This window comes from Chelmon rostratus, chromosome 15, assembly GCF_017976325.1.
Source record: "Chelmon rostratus isolate fCheRos1 chromosome 15, fCheRos1.pri, whole genome shotgun sequence".
In the NCBI taxonomy this organism is placed as follows: domain Eukaryota; kingdom Metazoa; phylum Chordata; class Actinopteri; order Chaetodontiformes; family Chaetodontidae; genus Chelmon; species Chelmon rostratus.
This window is the reverse complement of record NC_055672.1, coordinates 9,678,249-9,693,998: the sequence shown is the minus strand read 5'-3', so window position 1 is coordinate 9,693,998 and position 15,750 is coordinate 9,678,249.

The following is a 15,750-nucleotide window of genomic DNA, read 5'->3' as shown; positions in this document are numbered from 1 at the left end:
GTGTATGTGCGTAAATTAGAGCACTGTGTGAATTTGTCACCGAGCTGATTTCTTTAAGGGATCAGTTGAAATAATCAGAACTGTACAGTGAATTTAATTGACTTACTTACATGATTTTAATAAGCCCCTGACAACAAAATCCATTTTACCTTCTTGTAAAATTTCTGTAATACCTATCTACTATAAGAGGGTTGTAAAAATAAAAGTTGGCAGTAATCAATTATTACAGTTTTAACAGGAATTTGGATTTAAACTCTAAGCCTGATACTTATCTTGGTACCCTTAAAATGTGTTCAAATCACTTTTTTAGCTAAAAGAAAGACAAAAGGAGAGAAATCTCTCTATCTTTCCCAAATAAATATTGTTTGGTTCATTATCTGGCATCTCACCAGCTTTGAATGATTCACACTTGTTCAAAAAAAGACAAATAATGGGATTTATCACCCTGAGGTTGTATATTTTCCCAATTTTCATCCCGCTTTCAATGACAGAAGCTGTTGCAGACGTGGTATGCCATTTCAAAGCTAGTGGGCTTTTGGGTTTGGGCCTTATTGTTCTCAAATTTCACTTTTATGGCAATTAGGCTAACATGTGGTGGTTGGACACTCGCTAATCCAATTGCAGTCGGGGCGGGTTGTTGAGCCTGACTGTGGGAGAGTGATTCTATTGTTCCTGACGTCCCCACATTGGGGGCATGATTGTGGCCGATGTGTCCTGCCCCTGATACAAGGCGGCTGAGTCCTCAGAAGAATCAAAGGTTAGACGCTCTGTCTCCTGCCTTTGTCTTCAGCGACTCATGCCGGCAGAGCAAAGACGCCTGTCTCCAACCTGTGCCCCATCACACAATAGGCTTCTACATCACTTATTTACAAGCTGACGGCTGGCCCAAATTATATGATAATGTTTAGAGAGAGCGACTCCTTTGAACTGCCAGGGGATGTTGGCTGGGCTTTGTTTCCCAGGGGCTGCCCTGTGCATCATCATGTCGCTTGTACCAACATAAGTAATTATAAATTTAGCAGCATAATCAGCATTTAAGGGATTTTGCAGTTTAATTTGTAGTTTTTATATGTAAAAACTGCGATTTCAGCTCCACACTTAATTGGTGTCAGTCTGATCTTAAAGATAGAGAGCTACATTTGTTAACATGAAAAATTTCGGCTACGTTGTGATAGTTACAGCTTTAGGTGGTTTCAGGTTTTCTACTGGAGCTTGTGCAGGCCCTCAGGCCCTCCGATGGCCGCCGGGCTTCTCTTTGATGCTTGCATATCAGCGCCAAACGAGGCAGACTGCTGCAGGAGAAGACGGCGAAGAATTTCATTTTGAAGTGGCTGAAGGCACAGGAGAAGGGGCCGAGGGCGGGAGGTACATGTATGTGTGTGTCCGGGTAGGCTGGGGGGAGTCTTTTTTAGCAGCTTGACAGCGCAATTACAACATTTCAACTGATCTCCCCCTGAAGTTGAGATAACATCAGCCAGTTATGGTAATTGTCTTGCCTGTTCATTATCCCACTACGCAAAGAGAGGATGCGTGTTTATTAAAAGGCCCAAATAGGGACGTTTATATAAGCTCAGCACACCCGGTGAGTCGGCCATTTAGGTCACCAGCCACCCCCGAGTCGAGACCTTAAAGCTTGTGTTTGGAGGCGGAGGAGCGCAAGCCTCCACCAGCATCATCCACGTGATCATTAACAACCTCAGTATTTCCTGAGGTTGATAAACGTGAGTGTGTGTGAAGGGAGATGAGGTGGGGGGAGGGGTTGGGGTCAATTACAGAATGAGTCCTTAAAAACAGATAGAGGCCTTTGTCATTCCTATGTGACGTGCCACTCAGTCTCCTGTAAGTGCTCGTTCTCACGCAATTACAGGTGAGTCATTATGCAGCAGGTCTATTGACACTGCTCGACTAATTGACTGGGCGAAGTCTTCAAAAAGCTTTTTATATGGACGTTCCACCGTAAAAGCCGAGTGTTTATAGACAGTAAACCTCCCCGCAGGAACAAAGGAAGATGATCCTCGCTTGCATTGCCTTGTTTGAGTGGGAGCACTCCATACCTCTATCACCGAAATCTCCCTTTCTTTTCTCTGGGTTACCAGATGTTCTGAAAGTGCATGCGTGCATGCATGCGCGTGTCGGTAAATCAGGCTTTCAGGTAAGTCATGTGACAAGAAAAACACATTAGAAACATCTTAACCAACGAAAATTGGATTTTTTTGTGTCAGCAAACTTACAGGGATGGTTCAGTTTTTGACATAAGGTGGCTGTAAATCCTGTGTGAAGAGTTGGAGCCCGGTGTTGTAGCTCATAGCTGCACCTTTTCTTTTAAAGAGCACACTGGTAGCGTGATATGCAACTGGGCAAAAAGTAGTTCCAACTTTCTGAGAGACCTGACAGAAGAATAAAATAGCAGAGTAAAAAATCTTATTTCTCTTTGTGTAGTAGCTTTAAATCTTTCATGTTTTATGGTTTTGGGAGCTAGTTTTTGTATGATGTCTTGCCGACTGGCTGGGATGTTTGGTGAATAATAAAACACCCAAAAATCCACATTAATTCCTCTAATGTTCGAACCTTTAGGTCTCTCTTCTTTTCGGTCTTTCATGTTTTACAATGGCAGCAACAAAGATGCTTCATTACTTTGCACAAGTTGGGGCCAACACTCAAAGTTATTCAATTTAAAATGAAACAAGCAAGAAATCCTCACATTAGAGAAGGTAGAAAGAACAAATATTATAATGATGTTTTAATAAGTACTCAAATATTCCAGCTGTATCGTATGTGGATACGTTTGAAAATGTCTCTTTTTCTCTCCAGTTTGGCCTTCCTCTCACAATAAACCATTACATTACTCACCCCTCAACATGATGAATAAACTCCTTTATCTCAGTGTCTAAACTTGAAAACAGCTCTTATGTTGCAGGGTGGACAGTTTCTAAAATCCAAAAAAAAAAAAAAAGCCAAAGTTCTTTCACCTCCAACTCTTTGTGATTTATGACAACTGACATCTTTTTATTTACTCTGTCAGACGACTTTATGAGCATGAAATAGTGATTTCATTGAGTCTGAATGTAGTACCTGAGCTTGGTTAACATGCAACATTTACAACCTGCCATTAAATCATTGTTTAATACCTGTGCAGATGTCTCACAACAAAAGCCAGAAGACGTCTGCACGACCAAACACCTGTTGCGCATTCAGCTAAATTAAAACCAAAATAAGTGATCAGAGGAGACAGACCAGAGGTTTGATCTGCAGAGACAGAGTATTCGTTTATCCTTTTGCTGCAGATCCTGAGCAGTTCATGGTCGTAATGCACCATTTTGTTTCTTCTTCCACAGAGAAAACTCTGCATGCCTCCGTAATGTTAGAGTGGTGGCAGAACTTTTGAACAGCAGTGGAGATCTCACACCCTCTGCAATTAAAGCCAAAGCTATCTGCAAGGCACAACGCAGCAGTGAGGCTCAAGTACACAAGAACAAGTGCTTACGGGCCTTGTGCCGAGGGCTGGGTGCGTCACGCCGTGCTCCGCTACAGTCCCACACTGGAAAGAGTTAGTGGATGCTCTCTTGTTCGGCTCCCTCTGTTCGCTAGAGTATCAGGAGGGGCTATTGTGACGATAGCTCATGTCAGTGCCGCTCGAGGTCACGGCCTCTTGTTTCACTCTCCCACTCATACTTCCACATGCATGCATATACACGCGCGCACATTCTTTCTTATAGCCTTTTTCAGGGTATATCATTTGTACACAAAGACGCGCGCGGCGTCACACACAGGTCTGAAACCTTAGACCCTTTCCGCTGTCCATCTGTGGGGGTTATCTGTGTGACACCTCCTCTCACCCCCCGTCTGTGGCTCATCTCCACTCATCATGCACGCCTCTGTGCTAGCACATGGCAGCCGGGGCGCTCTACGGCGCATTTAAGGGGATAAGGCTGTCATCGATGGAATACTTTGACCTCAGGGTCACAGGCACGAAACGCATGCACACAGGCACACGGTGCGTACAGTGCAGGTAGTAATGGTGATAGTAAAAGGGAATTTAACTCTTCAGGGTTCAAGTACATTTATGAAGAGTTATTAAAACTTCTGAACAGTTAGCAGCCTCAATACATGCTGGATATGTTATTTTATTTGGGATGACACCTGACTGACACATGATTCTATAAACCGGTTGAAGATGTATGTTATAGGAAAGCAGATGTTTGTGCCTCTTCTGAATTTGGTCCAGTATCATTTAGACTAATTCAGACTTTTTCAAACAACCTTGATTTTAAAAAAGTTGTGAAAAATCAACTGTGTTTACCAGCACCGGTTTTCTGAAGTGTTCCTGAGTCCATGCAGTAAAATAATTCATACAGTCATGTGTTCACAAAGTGTTGAACCTCGCTCCATCCTTACTTGTGAACGACTGAGCCTTTCCAGGATGCTCCTTTCATACCCAATCATGATACTATCAACTGTTACCAATCAACCTGTTTACCTGTGGAACGATCCAAACAGGTGTTTTTGGATCGTTCCACAACTTTCCCAGTCTTTAGTTGCTCCTGTCCCAACTTGTTTGAAAAGTGTTGCATCAAATTCTGCAGATATTTACAAAAATCAATGAAGTTGATGAGGTAAAACATTAGATATATTGTCTTTGAGCATATGTTAAAAGGATTAGCAAATTCTCACATTCTGTTTTATTGATGTTTCACACCGCGTCCCAACTCTTTTAGAATCAGGGTTTTAGTAAACTCTGATGACCGGAAAATAAGAAGAGATGAGCACAATGCCTGTAATCAAAAGGGCTCCAGAACTAAAACCGTTTAAATCACCAGGTCATCTTTTGAGCTTGTGCACAAAAATGGATTGAGATTTTTAGCTGTTTTCTGACACTGTATCGTCTAAATAATTATGATTAATGATTAATGGATAGTGAACAGTTGGTAGAGTTTAACTGCAAAGACAACGCTGTTGTTGGTAACTAAAATATGCAAACCATCTTTACTTTTGTTTTGATTGACAGTTGTTAGGGTTTAGGTCATTCTCACCGTCCCTGAGCTTCATTTAACTTACTGTGCGTGTGTGTGTGTGCGTGTGTCTGCCCGTACATGCTTGCCTTTAGTGTGTGTGCACAGTTATAGCAGCCCTGGTGTCTGTCAGTGGCGTTAGAAGAAAAACAATGACGGCCTCTCAGAGAAAGCTTAATAACAGTAATTGGTGCCTGAGTGATTAGAAAGAGTATCAGATATTTCCATCTTGACAACTGTTCCCAAACAAAGCGTACAGGAACAGAGGGTCGGGGGCCATGTGGCGTGTGAGTGTGTTGTGGGGGTTGCACACTGACTGTGTGATTAAACCCCCTCGACACTCGTTTCTCTCACCAAGCCTCCCCTACTGGGATGGGATCGCAGTGGAAATTTCCACTTGTTGAAGAAACAACCTGCGGGTTTAAAATTTGGTGTCAAGTGCCAGTGTCGCTGTGTGGACGGAATGCTTCTTTTGTGGGCGAGTCTCTGGTGTAATTTCGGGCAGGGCAGGGTGTCCCTGCAGTAGGCCTTTCTTCCTCGGGCACTGTGCAGTTTCATTAGATACGGCTAATGAAAAGATGGCTGCTGGACAGCCCGGCCCCCCGACGCTCCTCTGGCCTGTATTTAGAGCCCCCGCCTCGCATCTCCCACTGAACAGGTGTGCCGGCTGGCCCTCGAGCACCGCGCCAACTCCCTGAAAACCCTTTACGTCCTCATCTTCTCCTTAACAGGCTACCGAGTGTTATTTTCACAAGTTCATTTTACAACATTTTCATTTAAAGCTACTTGTTTGCTTCCATAAAAGCTCTTTCTTTTTATAACTGAACACAAAACAGGTACCTCCTCCTGTTTCCTGTTAGAGCAAAAGCACTTCATACGTATACCAGGAGGTCTAAACCAAGAATATAAAATAAACATGATTTTATATTTATTTTGATTCATATATGGAATATCTCCTTGTTGATAGCTCTCCATACTCTCATTTATTTTTTAATGTCTCTTTTTGTGCAGCTTGCAAGTAAATTTTTCATATTTTTGAGCTATTTGCCGTCACGTCTTCTTACTGCGAGTCTGAGTGAGTTTTCATTGTATGCGTCTTGCATTGTTAATGGTGTTGAGATGTTTGTCAGTCTGGGCTGGCTGGATGGTTAACCACATCAGCCTTTTGGTATAAGTATGGGCGCGGTAACTACTTCTAAACGTGATGAAGATCCAGCCGGGATCAAAACATTATGTATTTAAATAAATTTGTGGTTTTGGAGTCAGCAGGCACTACTCTTTTCATTAAGAGCATAAGCACTTTTCCACGAGTCAGGATTCACACACACACAACCTCCTCAACTATAAGAAATTTGAATAGAAAATTGAAATATGGTCGCAGCCATTTCACTAGTTCTTCTTTCACATGATTATTTATTGCCCTGCAGACAGTTTGTTTTCTTGCTTCTAGTAAAAGTGGCAACATGACGTGTCACATATTCTTCTCACATCCTTGTCTTTATTTACACATATGGCAGGAAATTAAAGACAGTGAGTAAAGCGAGTATCCCTCATTTAAAAGTCTCCACCGCTCTGAAGCCTCTGGCAAACTGAGACATTGTAAAAAGCCGCCTGTAATTAGACAAAGCTGTTTATGCGCAACTGTTCCATCTCAATCCCCCATTCGGTTCCCTATGAAACACTAATTTGCCTTTCAGTGTGATAATAGTTGATATACAGTCTGGTGTCATCTGGTGACAGCTCATTGTTTTGCTCTGGTTAGTCACAGAAGCCTATGTCGGCTACTGGCAGCTTCTCCCTTTTCAGGTGCATAAATATCTGAGAAGTTGAACTGGTGTTTGGCTGGAGCGCGACTGAAGTCAGATCTCAGTGTTTATTTGCTAACAGACTCCCTCTGTGTTCATACGCTGACCCTTTGTGTGGCTCTCTGAGAGACAGGTGGATTGTGCCTCTGGCTTGCGAGCTACAGTTTGAAAGCAACAACGTGAAACCGGAGCTGTAACGCGACCCCGAGGCAATTAGGCCCACAATGCGGACGTTTTTTTCGCATTCACCCCTTTTGTGTTGCTAAATACTATTTAAGAGCGAATAAAATGAGGAACCTTGGGTGCTTTGGCAGAGAGGCAGGAGGAAAATGTACAAGCAGGTCAGCAAATCAGCAACAGATTACGTTTTTGTGCCCTGAGCGATGGCTGCTTGTTGTACATAAGTTGAGGGAGTTGCTCCAACGCATGTCTCTCCTTTGAAGTTGCTCTAACTTGTTGTCCCGCATTTTTTTGAAGTGCGTGTAGAAGCAGGGAGGGGATTTGGGTGGGGTGGACAAGGCTGGAGGATGCAAGACTAACAGAATCGGTTTTGGGGGAGTTTTAGCACCGTAGACCCTGTCCCATGTTCACAGAGAGGCTGTGGAAGGTGCAAGGAGGGCTGGAAGAGGGAGAGAGAGACCCTGCAGCTCCTTCCCTCCTCCCTTCCGTTGCTATATACCCTTCTCTGAATGGAGTGTGTCCACCGGATCTGCCCAGGATGAAATGTCATATCTTAGACTGATCCTTATCTCTTAATCGCTTCCTTTGTCTCCCATGATTCCCCAGACCCTCCCTGACTTCCCTCCTCGGACACAGCCCTTTGATGTGTCAGCCACGGTTAGGGACGCTGGGGGTGGGATATTTGTGGTGTGTGCACGCATGTGTGTGTGTGTGTGTTTTAAAGTGGCGGTCTGGTTCTGCTCTGAGCTAACAAGAGCCCCAGAGGTTATCAAGATTCGATGGCGGAGGAGACCACTTGGTGGTTGGTGCTTTGCGTCTCTTGTGGCTTTGCAAAGAGACGGTGTGTGTTGCTTCGCGCAAATGTCCTAAGCTGATGACACATCAGCCTCACAAGCTTTCTCTAAGGCTACAAGCTGATGCTTGCATGGGTCACAGACAGTCAAATGTGAAACAGGTGAAGGGAATATTAAAGAGACAGTGTGCAAAGCATTACAAATATAAAAACAGGAAAATAGAGCAAATTCAAAATTATTAGTGCAATTGAGTCTGGGAAAGTCTCTATCACAGGTTATTTACATCCCGTCTAAAAGAAAAATGAACTCCATCCAGTTATTTCAACCATTTTTAGGCATCTGTTGCTCAGTCGGTCAGCCCGTCCCCCACTTTGCTCCAGACTGTAATAGCTCAACAACTGTTCGACAGATTTTCATCAATTTTTTGCACAGCAGGTTGTCTTGTCTTAACAACTATTGGATGGATTGCCACAAAATTTGGTACAGGCATTCATGTGAATCATCTGGGGTCATCGTGTCAATGTTTTTATTTGTTCACTTTGGTTCATGACCAAATATCTGCAAAACTAATTCCCATCATTCATAGTTCTACGTTGCCGTGCTGTTATGTGATAACAGGGGAAGTGTTGGCATGCTAATATGCTAGAATAAGTTGGTGAACATGGTCAGCATTATACCTACATCAGCATGTTGTCAGTGTGAGCATGTTAGCATGCTCTCATTAGGATTTTGTTCTGCCTCACAGCTTAGCGAACCTGGATGATTTAATGTCTGCAGAATCAGGTTGCTTGGTTGACTTTAGACTTGATTCAGGCTCAGTGCCGACATACGAACACTTCTACACTGTTCTTGTGTATATTTCCACAAGAGCAAAAGATGTTCATGGATCCCTTGCCTGAACAGAATAAATACATCTTGTTCAGAATGTGTCAGAAAGTCTCCAGATAAGCTGTAAGGCCTCTCGCTGTTATTATTTTTTTTTTTTGCCATTGTTGGCGTTAGCTCTGAGCTGATGCCACTGCTGTTCTTGCTGTAATGTCAGCTGTGCTGGCTAGGCTCATTAACTTCCAAATAGTCCTTCACTGTATATTTGATTTCACCAGGTAAGCAGGAATTTCAGACTTGAGATAAAAAGGACAAAACATTGTTCTGTTCCCCCAAAATGAAAACTGACGCTGATCTGACAGATAGAGTAAGTTTAATATTTTTGCCCTTCCTGCCTCCCTCCTGTTGGCCCTGGACATACTGTATTCACTGCGCTGCTGAAGTTTCCATATTTACAGTATAGGCATGTTTAAATAATTCAACACACAGTAGATGTGATATTTTTGACCTGCCTGCCTCCAGTTTGCCCAGGATTTGCTGCTCTAATGAACTTTCTGTGTTTATCTGCAGGTCTGAATAATTCCACAAACAAACATAAATGACATCCAGCAGTATAGCCTCGGCACAATTCACTGGTATTATCACTGAAGGTGCACATATAACTTGAAAACATCAATGAACCTCAATTTATTCAAGAATTTGAAATTGTGTGTTTTGTAAAACAAAGTTTCAGGCGTATTTTGCTGTTATCACAATGGCACAGATAATACATTTAATTAAGTAGTCAGTGCAGCTAGGCATGAGATATACTGTAGAAACATGCCTGTGTTCTGCAGCTGTGCACCGCAATAGAGCAGAATATAGAGCAGAGTACAAGGCAGGCCTGAAAAACGAGCGAAAGGATGGCAGACCGTGAGAAAAAGAAAAAGACAGTCGGAGACAGTGAGACCTTGTTCGAAAAGGCTCATATCTTCCAACACATCCTCAAGCAGATACATGCAATCATATCTTTAAACATATGACTGTGCGGTAACTGTGGAAAATGTACGTGTATCCTATCACAGCTTATTGTTGTCTGTTTGTCTCATTTTGCCGATCCAACATCCGGAGGCTCATTCTTTGGTGAATAAAGGAATCTCGGGCTGAAGCCAGGGGTGATGGGGGCACATTGTCTGCACCCTCTGGTGGCAGGATACAACACCACAACCAGTCCTTTTGTGTGTGTGTGTGTGTGTGTGTGTGCATCTGTGTGCGCACAAAGGGTGTTTGTGCGTCTACGTATTAATCAAGAGTCGGTAAAAGAACGTGCTTCCTCAGGTGAGAGCACAATACTGTATGTTTGTGTGGGGAGGCCACCCAGCATCAGCTGCCTACCCTGACAAAGATAGGAGACCTGGCTTACAATTAGAGGTTTTTGCCTCAGCCAAAAGCAACATTGTTCATTTCAGTGAAAGAGCGGGGCCCTCACTGGGTCCTGAGCCACCTGGAGATGAAGGAGGGCGGAGGCGAGTGGAAAGTAGAGAGAAGAATAACAGCATTAGTGTCAGAAAGAAAATGTCACCAAAAGAACAGATTCATCAACATGCAACGCTAAGGCTGTTATTATCGTCTCGTGTGCAGCCTGGCGTTTTCGAGCCCCGGGTGGATTTTCAAATGACGGCGCAGCATTGTTTCAGCCACGGGTGCATCTGTGTGTATTTGCACGTCCAAGCTAGTGTAGAGAGAAAATAAGCCAGCACTTTTACCCAGATTTAGGTCTAAGCTTGAATAAACTCTGACACTCCCTCCTTTATGAGTGATTGTCAAGAGGCTGTTTGTTGCTCTTGGCATGAACATACACAACTGTATACATTTAGCCGTGGACGAGTGAGATCATTAACATATGGGCCGAGCAGTAAAGGCCTGCAGCCATGAGCCCTGGGGGACGGCCCGGCTGCGTAAGTGAATACTGATCATATACTTCAGATATTATTACCTCTCCCTGTGTGGAAAAAGTTTGCTCACTAAGTACTTAAACCAGAAACTGAGCAGGTGGTAGACAAGCAAACAAATCAAGCAACATGCATTTGTGTTATTGGGAATTTTTCCTGAGAAAATAAAAAGATTTTCGGCTCTATCCCAAGAACCTGAACTTTTGATTGTTGCTTGAATGATTGGATTTCATGGCCTGGATTTCTGCTGATATGTTGGACTTATAATAATAGCTTTTATTGAAACCACTTTTCTGTGTGTCTTTTATCATGAACTTCTGACTTTTATCTTTGCAATATTACAAAACCTCCCAAGTTGGCCCAGTGTAGTGTGCTCAAAATTACCTCTTTTTTTTAAAAAAGGCATTTTGTTACTACAACTCCAACCCAAAGACTGGGAAAGGGGGAAAAACTGTGAAGACGTACAATTAAACATTTCAGCCGGTAATAAAACAGGAGAGGAAGAGTCACACCAAACAAACAGACCTGTTGCCTTGGTGATGGACAAAGCCCCTGCTGAGGAGGTGCATATGCCCTCCAAACTGAATGGAGGCATTAAAATGAGTTTTATCTAGAAACTACAAGAAGCCTGCCAGAGGTATGAGTTGGAATAGTTGACAGATGTACATTCAGGGACAGAAATTTGTTTTTGTGTGTTGTTTTGGTTCTAGTGATCTGCAAGAATCTAAGGAAAAGGTAGAGAAGAATATCATCCTAATGAAGACCAGGCTATCCCGGAGGATGGTTTCCAAAACACTCACATTCAGTTGTCCTTTACATTTGGGAGACATGCTGCAGTGTGTCGCGGGTTCACACGAGCTCCTGCCACATGTTCGCCTTCCTGGTGCTCGTTGCCACGTACCTGCCGTCCAAAATATTTTAATGATACACAGTACGAGAGAAAGTGGAGCTGAAAGATGGAGGCTCTTGCTGCGGCATGATGAGTTTACTTTAAGAAGGGCCAGGTAGAAAACATTGCGACAGTTTTGGTGCTGGATGGGACAGACACATGACTAAGGCACTCTGTTTGACTGGTCAACACGTGGTGTGTGTGTGTGTGTGTGTGTGTGTGTGTGTGTGTGTGTGTGTGTTTCTGTGTGTGTTTGTGTGAGGCTCGCGGCCACAGCCGTGCCCGGAAAGGCTTGGAGCACAACCAGTCATTAGGAAGTCAGGCCGTCTGGAGTGCATTATGGGCTGGGTACTGTAACTCTTACAAGCACAGGCTGCTATCAAATCAGGGATGAGGGGAAGAAGGAGGGAATGAAAGACTTAGAGAGAAAGAAGGAAAAAAACTCATCATACCTGTGTCAGACAGTAGTTTCCTTTAACTTACCTGTTTGCCACGAGGGACAAAAGTACAAATTCAAAGCAGGATAAAACACATTTTATGAGTTGTTTGGCTCAGGTTAAAAATGCAGGTGACAGCTTGGAAAAAGAGAATGAAAGAGATGAGAAGTTAAAGGAAAATGTGTGGAGAGTTGAAGAGCATCATGGCCAACCATCTAAAACCAGGGGAGGAAGCACTGGATGAATGGATGGATACACAGATGTGTGGAAATATGATGTTGCTTGGGCTAAAGGACAGTGCCCAGACAGATTTGGTGTTGCAATGTTAGCCGCAGCTGAAGTTTTGACTGCAGCTCTCAACAGTTTGACAGGTTCTGGGGCTTCATGTCAAATTACTGCTTACATTGGTTCTGTTTAGGTGTCATCAAATGGACATGACTCACTCCAGACCATACTGGGGGAATTGAAAGGAAAATTAATGGATGATGCATGCTGTAACATACAGGCAGAAGACAGTCTGATGAAGAAAAAGAAATGAAATAGGAGCAGATATCTGAGTGAGACAGATTAGCTGACATAAAGAAAAGTAAATATTGCAGACTTTATTGAATGATACCTGGTGAGTACCTCCAAATGAGTTTTGACACAAAGTCTTGTCCTAACTCATCTCTGTGGCTTGGCTAATAAAGTGCTGTGCAAATAACAGTACTCAACAAGGTGATCAGTAAAGATCTGCATTGGAAAGGTCTGCAGTACATGTTGGCGGTGCAGATTTTCTTCCTCCAGGGCTGTGGGCAGACACGTTGTAATGCGTGATCATAGTGTGCAGGCTGCGTGGTCTTCGGTTAGTCTGCCATCGCTTGCCACACTTGCACCAAATAGCTGTTTGGCAATGCTTTCTAAATCATAGCTTGTCATGTCTTCACGACAATTAAACATTATATACAGGAGATGGGGCCTGCCACAATAAGGAGTGAAAACCCATTTGCTGTAATGTAATGGTAAGACTTCAGACTGTGGGCTGAAAGGTGGGTGAGAAAAAATATAAAGGGCACGAACTGCATGTGGTGCGCCAGCACGCAGGAAGTTACGTAGCATTAATGGTGAAACACTTTTGAATCCTTTTCTAGCATTTAAGGCAGGCTGTTTGGCTCTGCATCACGTTTCCTCTGCTGCAGGGACACCCTAAAGGCCACTGCGTTGTGTTTTCTCCAGCTGTGGCTGAGGAGGGGGTGGGGTTCATCATCAAATCAGAAGACCTTGGTTCAACGTCTGGCTCCTCCAGCAAGTTACTGAGCGCCAAACTGCTTCCAATGGCTGCCACATCGGTGTGTGAATGTGTGTGTTAATGGGCGAGCATTTAAACATTGTGGCCTGCTTTGGATTTAGGCGCTCAATTCCTCCTGAGGTTGAAACCTTGCCTCTGCCATCAGTGTATGGATGCATGTGTGTATGGGTGAATGTGCTATGTGGTGTAATGCTTTGACTGGTTGGTAGACTAGAGAAAACGCTATATAGATATAGCCACTTTGCAATGTTTTCTTGCACACTAGGGCACCATATAGGGCACTTCATTATATTTGATTTACTATCTGCCCTCCCCCAGTCCATCGGTGGCTTGGTAAAAATACTGTAGATTGCAGCAGGTGGCTGTGGCGAAAAATTCTGCAGGTGCAGGAAGCTGTGGTCTTAAAAAGCAATTCCCATGCACACTTCTATCAAGCGAGTTTTCAGCATATGTGCAAGTAACACCAAAACTGATCACCAGCACTTGTATAAGAAGTAGGTTGGTTGTCCATATGGGAGGTTACTCTGAGAAAACATGTCAACCCTCATGCTAAAGCTAAGCTACGCTGTGACAGTGATTCAAGTTGTGTAGACATATGCAGTCTGCAAAGATGATAAAACTTGTGTGGTGATCACTGGCAATGTTTACTTGTGTTGGTAATGTACAGAAGTAATGAGTAGTAGCTCATTACTTCTGGTTTTGTTTTCAGGCTGTGGGAAGTGAGATGCTCAGTTCAGTGGAAGCACCGTAGACGCTCACTACTGCAGGCATCTTTCAAACTCTAGTGAATCCATACAGAGCGACTGCGTCATACTTCTTCACCCAGCACAAAGAAGTAAACAAACACCACAGCTGGCAGGTCACAGTTCACAACCGAGGCCATCCCACCAGACAAACTTTTTCAGGTCAACATTTGTGTCCTCTATCTATTGCTCCATGTCAACAGTGAAAATAGAGTTGCTGTTTGGGTCTGAAAAAAAATCATGTGAGTCATCGCTGTGCATCGCTCAACCACAAAAATACAAACAGATTTTGTTGCTCAGTGAGTTTGGTGAGGAGGCGGTTAGCAGATTTGCAGAGAGTCAATCCTTTACAGAAGGGCAGCAAAATGTCAACTTTTGTTGTAGCTGCTGAGTTCAAAGAGCAATCTTTTGATTTATCAGTTGAATTTTTGCATTTTGGCTCTGCAGTAGACAACCAGAGTTGGAGGCAGCCATTTAAGGTATCGTCTTTGACATCTTGACTTCATCCTGGTCTTCTGTTTTTTGATTTAGCGGCAGGGGAGGGAAGAAATCGCCTGGCAAGCGTCTGGCCTTCATGTTACAGCATTCGACATACTGAAACACCTGTTTTGATTTATTGTGTTTGGGTAGTTGGCAGTGGATTGATTCCAGCGCCCAGCTTCTTGCACATGCACCGCCAAGAAAACACACACGTCCGCAACACAGCTCTGTCTTGTGCACTTTTTCGCGCACACTCACACACGCTTACACGGCATACTCCTTACAAGTTTTACAAATGGCTTCGCTGAAAGATCAATCATGAACGCAGACTTTCTGGAAGTTTGTGTTCATGCCTTTCGTTTCTGAGCCTCCCCCCTCTGAGCACAGGCACGCTGGCACACAGAAGAAGAAACAAGAGAACAGCACAGTCCAACAGAGAAGAGCATGATGACCATACGTCAGGCTGCCCTGAGGTTACCTCCGACATGGTTCCACCTGTCAGCACAGACCTGAATCAGCCCCTTCTTCTCTGAACCCGAGCACATTAAGCTCAGAGAGCAAATGCACTGCAAAGCCTTTATGGTGCTCTGCCAAATTTCCTCTTTCTACCGGCCCACATCTATCTATCCGGTGCATGGACGAGAGTTAAAGAGAAGCAAATAGATACTCCATCTGGCAGTTGTCTGGTCTTAGCTGTCTGTGGGACATATGATGGATTCTAACGGGAAAAGACGCCAAAACACAAAATAGCTGAGGTCAGTAAGTTTAGGAAATCCCAAAAGTGGGAGAGGGCTGCAGATCTTTGTTGTCTGAATGCCGGAGAGGGTTTTCGTGCTGTGGATTTGGATGTTACACAGCTCAGTGTCTTATATCACACTTTAAATCACAAGTACTGTCACCTTTTCTGCAGTTTTTATGCAACACAAATCACAGAAGAAAAATCTACATGCCTCTATCGTCCAATTCCCTGGAGACACCAGCCGGTATCAGCTCCGCCCGCTCTGGTGGTTCATGGTTGTCGTCATGTTGACGCATGTATATGCTATCCTAATTAGATGGTTGGGGGAGGCAGACGACCGTTTGCCAAGGCCAGACGGGGTTCTTCCCTTTCCCGTGTGTCACAGTATGACATCACAGTCTGGGTGCTAGGACACCCTATCATTGGTATGATCGGGCAGGACGTGATGTGTTTGGGGAGTGACTGAGCCAACCTCAGAGGCCTGTCTCAGTCCCAGTCCACCACGCAGAAAAATCTCAGGAGGAAGTAGCCCATGTGCCAAGGAAGTGTGGGCTGTGCCACTTCAATCCAGGAATTCTTATCATGTTGACTTTTCAAAAAGGGATGCACCACACTGCGGTTTCGTCTGCA